The sequence below is a fragment of the Palaemon carinicauda genome, chromosome 32 (assembly GCF_036898095.1).
Source record: "Palaemon carinicauda isolate YSFRI2023 chromosome 32, ASM3689809v2, whole genome shotgun sequence".
NCBI classification, from domain to species: Eukaryota; Metazoa; Arthropoda; class Malacostraca; order Decapoda; family Palaemonidae; genus Palaemon; species Palaemon carinicauda.
Window position 1 is genome coordinate 34,349,488 of NC_090756.1, and position 15,000 is coordinate 34,364,487.

The following is a 15,000-nucleotide window of genomic DNA, read 5'->3' on the forward strand; positions in this document are numbered from 1 at the left end:
AATGATTATTCCTTATTTCTGAGTCAGTGTGTATTCTTCTCTTTCTTCTTCTTCTTCTTCATCATCTTCTTCTTCTTCTTCTTCTTTTTCTTCTTATTCTTCTTCTTCTTCTTCATATTATTATTATTATTATTATTATTATTATTATTTTTATTATTATTATTATTATTATTATTATTATTATTATTATTATTGATGTTGTTATTGGTGCTGTCCTCAGGGGTAAGGTAGGTCTCGATTACTGTATTTTATTATTATTATTATTATTATTATTATTATTATTATTATTATTATTATTATTATTATTATTAGTGTTGTTGTTGTTGTTGTTAATGTTGTTGTTCCCCTGCAGAGGCAAAATAGGACTCAATTAAAAACTCAAGTAATAAACCAATCAATTTTTTTTTAATCAATTAATTTTAATGTCAGATATGTAAGTAAGTCTAAAATATATAAAAACGCAGAGTTTGGTGGAAAATATATAAACTAGAAGTTAACCAAACCTCTTTACCTATGGACAATGCTTCTGCCCATCCCTCCAAGGCATTGACAATGACCCAATTGAGGATTTCAAATTCAATAGAGTGACATAACTTCAAATCTCCAAACTAAGGGTTCAACAGGTGATGTCAATTACAAAATGCCGTAACACAAAGGCAGTGTCCTAACTAATGCTTTTGAGCTCCCACAAGGAACGAATTTCACCATAAGAGAATTTTGGAAATAAAAAAAGAAATAAAAACTTTGCATATCATCAGCTGCCTCAAATTGATTGATGAAGCCATGGAAGTTGTCGCCAGGAAAGGCCTCAATTGTGCATGGAGGAAACTGTGTCCGGAATGCATTGCTGGAGGAAATTGTTGAGGGATTTCGAACCATTGTTTGAGGCATTTGGAAGGTGTGTGCTTTGGGCTATTATTATTATTATTATTATTATTATTATTATTATTATTATTATTATTATTATTATTATTATTATTATTATTATTATTATGTATATCTTGGGTTGGTAAATCCCTTAATAGAGATTTAGCTAGAATTAGTGCATGGTGCAAATTATGGGGTATGAAGTTGAATCCTAACAAAAGTCAAAGTGTGATTGTAAGTAGGTCAAGGACGGTGGCTCCTCAAACATCCGGATCTCAGTATTGATAATGTTTCTTTAAATTTGTATGACTATTTCAAAATTTTAGGTGTGATTCTCGACAGCAAATTTACTTTTGAGAAACATATAAGGTCTGTGTCTTCTCAATTGCACAAAAAATTGGCTTATTGAGAAAGTCTTTCAAGATTTTCGGTGATCAATCTATTCTGAAGAAGTGTTTTAATTCCTTCTTTCTACCTTGTTTTGAGTATTGTTCTCCTGTCTGGGTCTTCAGCCGCTGATTCTCATCTTAATTTGTTGGACAGAAACTTACGGTCTATTAAATTTCTTATTCCTGATCTAGATATTAATCTCTGGCGCCGTCGTTTAATTAGTTCATTATGCATGTTACATAAGATTTTTCATAACTCTGACCATCCTTTACATTCAGATCTCCCTGGACAATTCTATCCTGTTCGTAATACTAGGCAGGCAGTTAATTCTTATAGCCAGGCCTTCTACATCATGAGGCTCAATACTAACGCAGTACTCTAGAAGTTTTATTCCAGCTATTACCAAGTTGTGGAATGATCTTCCTAATCGTGTAGTTGAATCAGTACAACTTCAAAAGTTCAAAGTTGGAGCAAATGCTTTTTTGTTGACCAGGTGGACATGAGTCTTTTATAGTTTATTTATGACATATTTGTTTTTGATGTTGTTAATAGTTTATATGTGACATGTCTGTTTTGACGTTGTTACTTTTTTTAGAATGATTTATTGTTAATTTGTTCTCTTCATTTATTTATTTTTTTATTTCCTTTCCTCACTTGGCTATTTTTCCCGGTTGGAGCCCCTGGGCTTATAGCATCTTGCTTTTCCAACTAGGGTTGTAGCTTGGATAGTAATAATAATAATAATAATAATAATAATAATAATAATAATAATAATAATACATGCTAAGCTACAATCCTAGTTGGAAAAGCATGATGCTATAAACACAGGGGTTTCAATAGGGAAAATTACCCAGTAAGGAAAGGAAAAAGGGAAATAAAAAACTTTAAGAAGGGCAATATCAAAATAGATATCTCCTATATGCACTATAAAAAACATTTGACAAAACAAGAGGAAGAGAAATGAGATAGAATAGTGTGCTCAAGTGCACTCTCAAGCAAGAGAACTCTAACCCAAGACAGTGGAAGACCATGATACAGAGGCTCTGCCATATGAAGCACGAAAAAGCAACAGCAGAGGAGATCTCATCCAAGAGAAAGGAAAGAGCGTACAGGGAATCAACTTCAGGACAATACAATGTCCCAAAATTACAGCAAAAAAGAAAAAAATAAATAAAACTCCTGGAATGAATATTGAGAGGCATATACCGGATATATTGACCTTAGGAAGGGGGGTATGACTGTCACTAACCCGTAAATAAAAATGATGAAGTATGATAAAAGTTATGGTCGCCTGTATTACTTAAATAGATCAGAGAACCGTATGTTTTTACGGAAAATTTTCGATTAAAATTACGGGATTTTTTTTTTTTCAAACAGTTCAGGACAATGGAATGTCGTATTTGTGTACCATTTCCCATATACAATAAGGAGCAAGGGTCTGGTTATATACATTATACACACACACACACACACACACACACACACACACACACATATATATATATATATATATATATATATATATATATATATATATATATATATATATATATATATATATATATATATATATAAGCTTAAATTCTACTAACTTAATTTTTGGATTCTCTTGTCAACCTCAGGGTCAGAGTCCCAAGGCGGAACCACTCAAAGACAATTGCTTCTGGCCGGCCTTGGAATCGAACCCTGGTCTAGGAAGCTGACATGAAAGTGACGATACCATTTAGCCATGAAGAAAGATAAAAGTCAATTGAAGTGCAAAATTTATCATATATATATATATATATATATATATATATATATATATATATATATATATATATATATATATATATATATATATATATATATATATATATATATATATATATTGGTATGCTACTTTCATAAGCACACATTGAGTATGTGTTGTTTCAGATGTGTGTAACTGGATAACAGAATACATCTTATTAGCTTTAAAGTATTTATTCTATAAAAACAACAGAGTTAAACATCTCCATCACTGGAGGAAGCTGGGTTGGTCAGATGACCAATTCTGGTGAAGTTTAGATATGAACTGACTAACTTATCGATATCACAGATATCGTATGCTTAGTTAATATAAGTTTCGTCATAAACTCGGAAGACACCTGCATCCGGTGACGTCACAAACTTTCACACGCTGAGACAATGTGTTGACAGTTAAGAAAAATGTCACGTTGTCGAGGTTGCATTGTACGTCCTGTTTATGATTTGAATGACTACAGCAAGTCCCACGGCTAACACCTTCCTCCAACATGACATATATTACGTCATGTGTTTTAAACATGTAATATTAACTATTCTAATTATTATATATATATATATATATATATATATATATATATATATATATATATATATATATATATATATATATATATATATATATATATATATATATATATATATATATATATATATATATATATATATATGTATGTGTGTGTGTGTGTTTCTCCCCGGTCACACTACGCTGCATTATCAGGCATATAACTACTCGATCTCTCTCTGTTCCTTGGGTAAGAGGCAAAGAGGGAGCAGTCGTATCTTGGTGAGAGGGGGATGTGAGTCCATGCGTATGTGTGCATATTTATCAAATTATTTAGCAGTCCCTTTTGACAGGCTGCTAACACTAGTTTTAAAGAAAAATCAAATTCACTGGCTGTGGATGGATACCTCATTATAGTGTAGCAAAAAAAAGCGTAAATTACGTGATTCATTCAGGAAAAGAAAACGTCTTTCAAGGGATATAATTCCCTCAGGTCAATCCAAGACTTTCCATAAATATAAAATGCGATTTAACATTATGTCAATCTATTTCCTTTCTATGTTCTGAAATATTGCTTTGTATTGTAATCTGATTTTAGGGGCTATCACTTCGTCTTTAAGTAACATTACAAACCATTCTCTCTCTCTCTCTCTCTCTCTCTCTCTCTCTCTCTCTCTCTCTCTCTCTCTCTCTCTTCTCTCTCTCTCTCTCTCTCTGTATATTTATATATATATATATATATATATATATATATATATATATATATATATATATATATATATATATAATATATATATATATATATATATATATATATATATATATATATATATATATATATATATATATATATATATATAGTAATTTGCCCTATTCAAGCGTAAATGGAGTCTCCGCGGATGCACTAAGTCTTTGAGACATCCAAAATCCTTGTAACATTCTCTCTCTCTCTCTCTCTCTCTCTCTCTCTCTCTCTCTCTCTCTCTCTCTCTCTCTCTCTCTCTCTCTCTCTCTCTCTAAAGGAAGTAATATTCCACAAAAAAATGGTGTGAGAATACTACTTTCTTTTGACACATAAGAACATACACCAACTTTCTTGTAAATAGAAATTCTTCACAATAAAAGTTTAACGATAAAACATTTCTTGAAATTATCATACATAAATATGAATACAAATTCTCATAACAAGAGCACCGCCGGGAATGTTACCTAACCGAGTTACCCTTCCTTCAAAGGTCTGTTCTGGTCAATTTTCAGGAAATACCCCCAGAACTTTGAAAAATAATTTTGAATCTTTTATTTAATGAATTACTGTAGGAAACCTTAACCGGAAATTTTCAACTATTACATTTCAGTGGAATTATTCTAGACATGAGAATCAAATGAAAAAAAAAAATGTATTGAGGTTATTGTGAAGAATACTGATTACTTTAGATATTAGCTTAAGAAGAGGGGAATTACTGGGTATTTCAGCTATGTAGAAATGGTACAGATATTCATATATTCTATCTTATTACTCTTCCTTGTGTTTTTTTTTTTTAAGTTTGTCTGTTTCCTACATGAATGTTCTATTTCAATGTTGTTACTCTTCTTAGAATATGTTACTTTGATTGTTCGTAATTTCTCCTGTTTATTTCTTCCCTTGTTTCCTTTTCCTCACTAAGCTATTTGTCCCTGTTGGAGCCCTTGGGCTTATAGAATCTTGCTTTCCCAACTAGGGTTGTAGCTTAGCTAATAATAATAATAATAATAATAATAATAATAATAATAATAATAATAATAATAATAATAATGTTGAAATGATTTTTCTTAATAATATTACAATTAAGTCTCTTTGTAATCACTGGAATCAAGCTTAAAAAGTATTGTAAATGATGCTGAGATATTGACCTATATTCCCGTACTCCTTTTTTTGTTAATGGTAATGCTAGTTATTGATACACACACACAAACCTGCATATATATATATATATATATATATATATATATATATATATATATATATATATATATATATATATATATATATATATATATATAAATATATGTATATGTATATATGTATAGGCCTATGCTACTTACATTTAGCTTCACTGGATATGAAAAGTTTGAATCTTGATTACGTATTAATTCAAAATTACCCTGACACCAATGATAACAATTATCTGTGTAATATCAAAACATATATATACAACTCCTAAAATGAAAATGTTTAGATAAGTACACGAAAGTAATAAATTTTAAGACATGTTCACCAATGAGTCAATTTAATACCGGGATGGAATTTTGGAACTTGTAATAAAACTTGAATTACTGCTTTGTCCGGGGCTCAGCTCATGACTGGGTCACCTGCCCGCTGATCTTTATTACTTTCCTGTCATAAATCTTTATTCCTTTAGGAGCATACATCACAGGAGTTTAATATCTCGATAGATAAATGTAAAATTCTTGTAATGTTATAGTTATCCTTTCCTTAAAATACTCAATTTTCTTTGCTTATTTAATTTGCATGATTTTATGCTTATGAACTTTTTTCTTTAGAAAATACACATATCAATAGATACGCAAATACGGGAATATGAATGATAGCATTCTTTTGGGGCGTTTTCGTGTATTTGTTTGCTTGCATAAAAATCTGTGTAGGTCTTGAAAAATGTCAGAAAAGTAGTTCGTGATATTTCTACCTTGTTATTGTTTATCCAACTGAATTAAGTTTGTAATTTATATATATATATATATATATATATATATATATATATATATATATATATATATATATATATATATATATGCAGAAGAACCACAGGGAAAATGAAAATACGGAATATACACTCAAGTCCTGATCAGTTTCGTGATACTTCCTCAGAGGAAGTATCACGAAACTAGTCAGGACTTAAATGTATGTTCTGTATTTTCATTTTCCCTGTGGTTCTTTTGCATCTGAGCATCACGTTTTCCTGTGATTTTTACGCATATATATATATATATATATATATATATATATTATATATATATATATATATATATATATATATATATATATATATATATATATATATATATATATATATATATATATATATATATATTCTATCTTTATATAATGGTATGCATAATAAAAATCAAGACAATCAAATAATGATTTTCATCAAAGTAGTGTACAATTAGGTTAGATATTTTAAGAACAGTAATTCCATTAAATTAGATCTTTCTTATGAACTATAAGTCTTAAAAAAATCAAGGGGAAGAGAAATTAGATAGAATAGTGTGCCCAAGTGTACCCTCAAGCTAGAGATGGATAGTTGGAAGGTTTTTAATACTAAAGAACATTTATTCTCATCCATATTTTTTCAAGGTTTTTTTCTTATACCTTTCATGTTAGGGACTATTTCCAACACCTTGTTCATCTTTGGACACATATCATTATGACCCTGGATTTCATGTAGAGAAAATAGGATGAGAAAATAGGTGCTTTTAGCAATTGTTGGAGAACTGGTAATGTTACTCCTCCATGTAAATGTGTTTGCGGTAACTCAAGTCCCACTGATTACCGCCCAATTTCCATAACTCCCATTTTATCTAAAGTTTTTTTAACGTCTTCTGACAAAACGTCTTAATAGGTTTGCTGAAGGTAATTATCTCTTCCTAGTTTACAATTTAGTTTTCGTAAAGGCCTTGGAGCATTTGATGCCCTTCTTACAATATCCCATGCTGTACAGAAATCCCTTGATTGTGGTCAGGAAGTTCGTATGATTGGCCTTGATTTTAGTGCTGCCTTTGACCGTGTTAATCATGAGGCCCTTGTTTTCAAACTCAAACAGTAGCGAGTGGGTGGGTCGTTTCTTAGCATTATTATTGATTTTTTAGGTAATAGATCTCAAAGAGTTGTTGTTGATGGACACTATAGTGAGTATAGGAATGTGATATCCGGTGTTCCACAGGGTAGTGTTCTTGGCCCATTACTTTTCATACTATTTACACATGACATGTGGTTTGGCATAGAAAACAAGCTTGTTGTATATGCAGATGATGCTACTCTCTTTACATCAATTCCATCCCCTGAATGTAGATTCAGGGTTGGTGAATCCCTTAATAGAGATTTAGCTAAAATTATTGCATGGTGCAAATTATGGGATATGAAGTTGAATCCTAACAAAACTCAAAGTATGATTGTAAGTAGGCCAAGGACGGTGGCTCCTCAACATCCGGATCTCAGTATTGAAAACGTTTTTTTTTGTAAATTTGTATAACTCTTTTAAAATTTTAGGTGTGATTCATGACAGCAAATTTACTTTTGAGAAACACATTAGGTCTGTGTCTTCTTCAATTGCACAAAAAAATTGGCTTATTGAGAAAGTCTTTCAAGATTTTCGGTGATCAATCTATTCTAGAGAATTGTTTTAATTCTTTCATTCTACCTTGTTGTGAGTATTTTTCTCCTGTCTGGTGTTCGGCTGCTGATTCTCATCTTAATTTGTTGGACAGAAACTTACGATCTATTAAATTTCTTATTCCTGATCTAGATATTAATCTTTGGCACCGTCGTTCAGTTAGTTCATTATGCATGTTGCATAAGATTTTTGATAACTCTGACCACCTTTTACATTCAGATCTCCCTGGACAATTCTATCCTGTTCGTAATACTAGGCAGATAGTTAAATCTAATAGCCAGGCTTTCTCCATCATGAGGCTCAATACTCTACAGTATTCTAGAAGTTTTATTCCAGCTGTTACCAAGTTGTGGAATGATCTTCCTAATCAGGTAGTTGAATCAGTAGAACTTCAAAATTTCAGAGTTGGAGCAAATGTTTTTATCTTGACCAGGCTGACAGGAGTCTTTTTATAGTTTATATAGGACATATCTGTTTTGACATTGTTACTGTTTTTAGAAAGATTTATTGTTAATTTATTCTTATCATTTATCTATTTCCTTATTTTCTTTCCTCACTGGGTTATTTTTCCCTGTTGGAGCCCTTGTGCTTATAGCATCTTGCTTTTCCAACTAGGGTTGGAGCTTGGTTGCTACTACTACTACTACTACTACTACTACTACTAATAATAATAATAATAATATACATTTCCCCAGCTTTCAGTGTTATTCTTCAGAGTATGATCTTAATATCTCTCTTGAATATTAAGTTTCCTAAGTGGGAGTGTTATTGTTGTAATTTCTGTATTTCAAAGGATTTGCTATTTATGAATAGGAATATATAGGAAGTCACTGAATGTTATAATTGACATGATTCAATATTCATTAACAACAGTTTCCCTTTCTGAGTGGGGATGCATTAATTTGGTGAAAGGGTTTGTGCATTGCCATGATTAGGAAAGCTGTACTAGTTAGGGCTACCAATACTAGGTTAGTTTCTTGTGAGCGATCAGGCTAAAGTCTCCCACCATCACCAATTTGCAGTGGCTAGGTTAATGTTGAAAACTGGCCAAACCCCAGACATGAATAAGGACGTGTCTGAGCCTTTTTCCTGCAGTGGACTAGAAACAGCTAAATTTTTGGCTGTTGTAACTACTATAGTAGGGAATATTATGCCTCCAATTGTTTCCTCTACAGTTCATATTGATAGAAACATAGTTACTTGATCCTAGTCTTTTCTTTTATGTTTTTTTTTTTTCTTTTTTTTTCTGTGGAATTTATGAGACCCACAATTGAGTTAGTGTTTTTGTAGTATTATCTAATTGTACTTTTATAATAGGAAATAATCGAAAAATTGTGTATCCAGAACTCTCTAATTAAAATTGATACAAAAATGTAACCAGAAAATCTCTTACAAATATAAACAATAACTTACTCGTATCTATATAAATAAAAAGATCATTTAAAAAAAGGGATCAGAAACATCTAACCTCTCAAGCGTTTCTCGCCTGATTATAGAGGTCAATAAAAGTTCATCAAGAAAGTTTATATTTTTGTATTTCTATCTTATTGAAGGATGAATATTTCCACTTAAGGCGGACGGCTTTAAAAAGCCTCCACTCAAAGCAAAATTTCAGAGTTTTGGTAGTTATGGCGTTCCTTCTCTGTCTCCATCCAGCACTCCATAACCTCGGCAAACTCTCCCTCGTACAAAAGTGGAAGAGAGAGAGAGAGAGAGAGAGAGAGAGAGAGAGAGAGAGAGAGAGAGAAGAGGCAATGTGTAGTCGGTTGAGAATTACTATAGCATTGCTGATGAACATTATTAAAACCAGTTAAGGCTGTTTTGATAATTTATGTTGTTTATCCCATAAACAAAGTCATTTGCCTAATCACCAATTTACAAGTAGCTAATGAACTCATCAAGTATTTGTAAGCGGATTAAATACATTACATGTTTGATCTATCATGATTTGAAATAGTAAGTTTAAATGTGTTCCATACCTTATTCATCAATACATTTCCTAGATATTCTTTAATTTTACGTCTATTTTCAAAGCATTTAGGGGCCGATTAGGGGGTTTAATTTATTTGGACGTGGAGCCTGGCCTTGTGAGAGAGAGATGGATTAAGTAAGCAAACTACCTGGTTGATCCTGCTTGTCTCAAAGATTAAGCCAAGTATGTGTCAGTACAGGGCGCTCTAAGGCGAAACACATTTTAGTCGATTGTCCTGTTTTTATTCTTCAGAGGAGGACACATTTTCTCCAGGCCAAATCTTTAACATTACACATACTTTTACATATACATTTACATTTATACTTGCATATACATTAATATTTACATTTATTTTTACATATACATTTTTATTGCTAAAGTCATCTGATTACTTTCTTATTACATGAGTGTTTATATTCATTCCTGAAATTAGTTTTTTCTTTTTTTCCCTACTTGTAATCATTCTATGTAAGTTTATTCATATATTGGGATTTTGTAAAGAAATGGGAGTTTAAAAATGATTTTGAAAATGACTTTCAGATTCCTGCAATGCTAATGACATTAATTGGGTATTTTAGGTAGTAGGCTGGCCAGGGCACCAGCCACCCGTTGCAATACTGCCACGAGAGAGTTATGGTACTACAGTGGATCCTTCTCTCTGGTTACGGTTCATTTTACCGTTGCTACATATACACCGAATAGTGTGGCCTACTCTGTCCTCATACATCTAACAACACTGAGATTACCAAACAATTCTTTTTTACCCATGGGGTTAACTACTGCACTGTAATTTGTTTTGTAGCTAATTTCTCCTTGGTAACGGTAGAAGAGACTCTTTAGCTTTGGTAAGAAGCTCTTCGAGGAGAAGGACACTCCAAAATCAAACCATTGTTCTCTGGTCTTGAGTAGTGTCATAGCCTCTGTACCATGGTTTTTAACTGTCTTGGGTTAGAGTTCTCTTGCTTGAGGGTACACTCGGGCACACTATTCTTTCTAATTTCTCTTCCTCTTGTTTTATTAAAGTTTTAATAGTTTATTTAAGGAATATTTATTATAATGTTATCACTCTTCTTAGAATATCTTATTTTTCCTTGTTTCCTTTCTTCACTGGGCTATTTTCCCTGTTGGTGTCCCTGGGATTATAGCAACCTGCTTTTCCAACTATGGTTGTAGCTTGGCAAGTAATAATAATGATAATAAAAATAATGATAATAATAATAATAATAATTTGGTAAATGTATGAAGGTAAATAACAATAAATTACCATTTTTTATTTACATTTGTATTAAGAGCCCAAACTCCCATACGAAAATTGATAGTCTGTGATATGATATATATATATATATATATATATATATATATATATATATATATATATATATATATATATATATATATATATATATATATATATATATATATATATATATATATATATATATATATATATATATATATATACATATATATATATATATATATATATATATATATATATATATATGTATATATATATATATATATATATATATATATATATATATATATATATATATATATATATATATATATATATATATATATAAGAATAACTATAATTAATTTCCTGTCTTGATTAATTTGGCTGAAACAAAAACCATTATCTTGAAAATAATGATTTCATTTTTTAAGGGTTTTAAGCTTTAGACTCCGTCTGTCTGTCTGTCTGTCTGTCTGTCTGTTTTTCTGTACCTAACTCAATAAGTGTTCTAGGATTAAGGCAAAGATAATTACTAAAAAATATACACTAATAAGATTATAGATTTCATCTAATAAGAATGAATTTTACCTCATTCTAGAGAAAGAAAAGGAGTGTTACCAAGAAGGAATAAAAATCTTTTTACAACTTCAAAATATCACTTTGAAAACTTATCATAACAAAATTTCTTTGGAGTTCAAAGTATATGATGTTTACGGCCAAAATGAACCAATTTTTAAGAAACTTTTCCAATGGAAATCAAATCGATACAAGGAAGTTATTTCCTCATTTCTGCTCCTCAATTTATGTCGTGAAATAAGAGCAGTTGACTGTTTACAACCTATTCCGGTAACGTGGTCGAACTGAGTTGTCAATAATTCCCTTTGTATAACTGACGCCACCAATATCCCGTGCGAAATAAGCACCACCCTCAGATGACGTCATAGCCAATCACGTTGTCTCATACTAGAGAGCTGGTCACAATGCTTCCCCTTACCAATTTCAAACTATACTAACTTATAATCGATTCAAGGGGTTGTGTTGTGACTGCTGCTAACTCGGGAGACAACGTAATTGTGTATGACGTCATCAAGGGGTGGGGCTTATTTTGCCAGGAATCTCTGTAGCAACTATAGTTACTCTTGGATGTTAATCTTTATTTATTAAAAATTTCGTTTTATTCTATAATCAGTAAAGACTTCCTTTGTATAAATGAGTTGATACCAGATAAATTTTAATTTAACTTTTTTTTTATTTCCCATTTTTATTCTCAAATAAATGTATTGGAATGTAATAAGGTAAATGAAATCTCCATTAATTTATAAGCTTTTTATATTACGTTTTATTTTATTTTATTAATTTTTGTTTTTGTATCAAACTGAAATGCATATAAAGTATATCTCCGAATAATAATTCATTATTTAAATCCTTTTCAACTTAGCTGTTGGTTTAGGTTGAAAAACATCGTGATTGATGCTCTTTCATTTCCATTTTGGACCTTTTCAGTTCTAACAATGATTACTGTAAAACTTTTCAAGCCTCTTGTAGCGGGGTTTCTAATAATTACCCGCACGTTTTTTGTTTTTTTAGAACACGTCAAGTTGCTTACTTTCGGACATTTTGTCTATATAACTCCAACTATGGATATAGCCAATCTTTTACAATAGTCATAACCACAAGTCTTCGGGAATATGTAAAAGAGTGTTTGTTGATTCTCATTTTTAGACAATAGTCAGAAAATAACACGAACTCGTTATAAAATCTCGTTTAATTTTATGAAAAACTAAGTGTGCTTTACTTCACTATCTAATTCCGCAAAGATAAAACAATACATGCTAACGATTTCATAGTTTCTGCCGTAGCATTTTAGTCATTATCATGCGAAGTGTAATTTTAATCATATTGATAAATTTATATCCTATCAACCTAAAGAATTATCTATCGGACGAAGCCTGGAGGAAATAGCTTATAAAAATAGTTATTAAACATCTTCAAGAATGCTCACCTCTTAAAATCCTTTTATGTCCATTGCAATAGATAATTTTCTTAAAATTCCTTTCAAGTAAACACCAGTAATAGCAGAATAACTTTCCTGGCTTATCATCATTTTCAGTAGATCTTAAACTATACATCAATGAGCCACTATCTTTTACGATTTCTCTTCAAAAGTGATAAATCAATTCTTAGAAAACCTATTTATAGCAACGCAAAAGCGAAATATCATGAAGTTGGCTAGTTTTGGTATTTATTGTTGTGGAATATCCTTTTGTGGTATGGAGAGAGAGAGAGAGAGAGAGAGAGAAGAGAGAGAGAGAGAGAGAGAGAGAGAGAGAGAGAGAGAGAGACTGAAAACGGTTATGCAAATTTTTTGACGTTAGGATAAAGAGAAGTAAGTGAAGAAAATATTGTACAAATGTAATTGCAAAATGGGGAGAGAGAGAGAGAGAGAATTATTATTATTATTATTATTATTATTGATAATAATAATAATGATAATAATAATAATAATGTAATAATAATAATAATAATAATAATAATAATAATAATAATAATAATAATAATAATAATAATAATAGTAATAATAATAATGTATATATATATATATATATATATATATATATATATATATATATATATATATATATATATTATATATATATATATATATATATATATGTGTGTGTGTGTGTGTGTGTGTGTGTGTGTGTTCATCAACATCAGACGTTGCTATTCCACTATAGTACAAATGCCTTAAAAATATCTTTCCACACCTCTCTGTATAAGGTCTTTCAATGCCCGCGAACACCCTCGAATTTTATTAGCTCGTCATTTCATCGTCTTATCTTTCTTTTCGTTTTTAGGAAGTAAATCATCATTAGAGAGAGAGAGAGAGAGAGAGAGGAGAGAGAGAGAGAGAGAGAGAGAGGAGAGAGAGAGAGAGAGAGAGAGTTTATTCTTGAGAATGGTGATAAACCAATAGAATGGTGGGGTCCCTTTAATAATGACTCAACTGCATACCAGAGAGCCAAATAAACCACAATGACCTCATTAGACTAATTATGACGTCATTAGTCTTGTGGTAACAATCTGTCTCTAATTATGACAAAGCACTGCAGGAAATTGCCTCTGAGAGGCCCATAAGCCATGACTCCGTCTCTCCAGTTTACGAGCGGAGGTGGTGCACTGAATTATTATTATTATTATTATCATTATCATTATTGTCTTCGTTGTAGTTGTTAAGTATATATGTCCATCCATATCCATATACCAAGGCACTTCCCCCAATTTTGGGGGGTAGCCGATATCAACAATGAAACAAAACAAAAAAGGGGACCTCTACTTTCTACGTTCCTCCAGCCTAACAAGGGACTCAACCGAGTTCAGCTGGTACTGCTAGGGGGCCACAGCCAACCCTCCTACATTATCCACCCTAGATGAAGATTCATAATGCTGAATCCCCTACTGCTGCTACCTCTGCGGTCATCTAAGGCATCAGAGGAAGCAGCAGGGCCTACCGGAACTGCGTCACAATCCCTCGCCATTCATTCCTATTTCTAGCACGCTCTCTTGCCTCTCTCACATCTATCCTCCTATCACCCAGAGCTTTCTTCACTCCTTCCATCCACCCAAACCTTGGCCTTCCTCTTGTACTTCTCCCATCAACTCTTGCATTCATCACCTTCTTTAGCAGACAGCCACTTTCCATTTTCTCAACATGGCCAAACCACCTCAACACATTCATATCCACCCTATCTACTCGAGATACACCAGCCATACTCCTTAGCCACTTCATCTCAAACACATTCAATTTCTGTCTCTCCGTCACTTTCATTCCTGACAACTCTGATCCATA